The sequence below is a fragment of the Heterocephalus glaber genome, unplaced genomic scaffold (genome assembly GCF_053883595.1).
Source record: "Heterocephalus glaber isolate CG9 unplaced genomic scaffold, H.glaber_assembly_v1.0 deba00001764, whole genome shotgun sequence".
In the NCBI taxonomy this organism is placed as follows: domain Eukaryota; kingdom Metazoa; phylum Chordata; class Mammalia; order Rodentia; family Bathyergidae; genus Heterocephalus; species Heterocephalus glaber.
Window position 1 is genome coordinate 5,566,249 of NW_028258461.1, and position 2,571 is coordinate 5,568,819.

Here is a 2,571-nt window from a genome sequence, read left to right on the forward strand (position 1 = left end):
AGAAGTTATCAAGTGATCATTCCTATTTAATATATGGTTATGCCATTTTCTTGCCACATTTTTACCAATAAGAATATTCAGAGCAGTTTCTTAATACACAGCATTTGGATGTATATACCATGTTGGCTCTTAGAATGATAAACTCATTTTTATTTTGTAATAAAAGAAAACTTCTAGTGGCAAAATACATGTAAAATTAGAATTTTATAATTCCCAAAAAGTAAGCTGCCTTTGTTAACGAAGGTATTTGCATGTTTTGAGCCTGTGAAAATATTTTAAAGCTCTTATAAAACTTAAAATTTCTTTTGCAAAGTTAATTTAAAAATTTTTGCCATGTTGCTGGGCATACCACTGCTGTCTCTGTTTGCGATTTTCCAACTCAGTGAGAAGAGCCTGTCTGTAGGCTTCATACATTTTTAACAATTTGTTCCAGTTCCTTCATGAAGAGCAACTTTAGCATTCCCTGGTAGGTATCCAGGTCAGCCAGCTGAAAGAGTTCCCACTTCAGAATGTGGCCATATTTCACAGGGGCTCGAGCATAAACTTGAAGCCAGTCAGGAATTTCTGCAGTATGGTACGGATTTGCAGGTACCAGAAGGGACTGATTTCTCTCAGTCTGCTGTGGCTGGTATGTGACAGGAAGAGGCTGGTCATACCAAGGTACACTAGAAGCACAGGGATGCCTGTACTGAGCCTTTTTATTTGTGTGAACTACATAATAGGTTCCAAACTCTGAAGATTCAACTCGTTCCCATCCAGGAGGAAGTCCTTCTCGTTCAAGAGGATGGCTCCGGTGAGTTGTGTTTGTGTTATGATCGATATAATATTTTCTCCCTCTCATTGTCCAATCCACAGACCAGCCAGGAGGAAGGGGCAAGTCTTCCGATCCGTGGTTAGTTAAATTTCCCAAAGATGTAGCAGCAACTCTCCCAATACCTGAAGCATGCCTCCCCTGATTCTGTGGCATTCTTTGGAAGAGATCAGGGTTGTATTCATAGTATCTGTAGTCTTCATGCACACGATCTCCAAGTGCCCGCCTTCTCTGACTATCAAAAAAATTATCTGAATAATAATAACGAGAACTGGAGTCTCCGCCGTTTTCAACAGCAAAATTAACCTCTGTCAAAAATGACTGAGACGAGCCATACTCCCGAGGGACATCTGCTAGACTCCTGGCAAGGTAAGAAGGTGCAGATAATCTGTTGCTTTCTCTTCGCATTATTTCATGAGGTGTTCGTTGAATTGGAGTTCTAAGGAAACTCTGGTTTCTTGAAACTACTCCATCTCCAGAAACTGAAAAAGCAGCAGAGCTTGAATCTGGAAGACAGATATCAGTTCGTCTTGGAATTGTTGGACCGTGCCGGATAAATGAAGGCATAAGATTCCGCAGCAGGAGGCGACGTCTCCTTCTTGACGTCCTTCCCCTGCACCTCGGCAGGCTTGGACACTTCATTTTTGGTTTTCTTTCGGGACAGCATCCTCCTCGACCCGGCCTGGGCGCCGTCCCAGCCGCCCCCTCCTGCCCTCCCAGGCCGCGTCCGCCGCCGTTCCGCAGCCCGGGGTCGCCCGCAGGGAACGCCGCATGTTCGCGGCGCGAAGCGCGCCGGCCGCCGCACACTCACACGTCCTTTCCTTCCCGGAAGTCGGCCCGCTCCGCGACGCTGCCCGGGGACACCGTGCGGGAGCATTTCTTATTTTAAAGATGAGGGAACCAAGAAAAACTTGCCTAAGGTTACATAACTAATAATGGATACTAATGAAAGATTGGAGAATATAAAAAACAATCAAGACTCGTAAGTTAAGAAAAAAGGGTTACAGGTGACAGACATCTTTTAGGAAATTGTCCTTAAAACTTTGTTTCATTCTCTTTTCAATAGAAAGCAAAGCATTCAAGCAGACGATAGTTCATTGAATAATTTTCTATCTATGACACTAGAAAATGCATTTGCTTCACATTCATTTTCTTCCAGTTCCATCCTCAACTCTCTTAGCCCAGTGTAACACAATACTGTGTAAATGTAGCCATCCTACATCTGGAGAGGGGTGACCCCAGGTAGCAAGTAGAGATTAATTCAGCTCTCACCCTTTCTCTCTCCAGTAGACCTATGACCCAAATTTCAGCTACACTTGAAGTAGCTTTTCCCCTATACTTTAGTGCAGGGATAGTTCTGGCTCTGCTATTGATAAGTATTTAATATTACTTAAGAAAGTGATGATACATCATAGAAATTAGATAGATAGATGATATATAGGTATAGATGATATAGATGATAGATATGTTATAAATGATAGATGATAGATGTATATGACATATGCTATATATTACATGGATAGATGACAGAGAGTCAAAGAAGCCATTTTCTGATTACAGAGACTGGAAGAACTTAAGAGCATGAAAGAAGCCTGAGATGACTGAGTTACAAGAAAATGACTAGAAAACACCAAAATGCTTTGGCACACACAAACTATTTAACACTAAGACACTTATTCTAAGGAACTATAACATCATCCCCAAATTGGGCTGCAGATACAACTCAATGGTAGAGTGCTTGCCCAGCATTCACAGGACTC

General features: G+C 42.2%; 1 pseudogene; it reads right to left on the minus strand.

Moving 5' to 3' along the window:
* Positions 1-318: 318 nt before the first annotated feature.
* LOC101719805 (protein salvador homolog 1 pseudogene) lies at positions 319-1,478 on the minus strand (annotated as a pseudogene).
* Between the last annotated feature and the right edge of the window lie 1,093 nt (positions 1,479-2,571).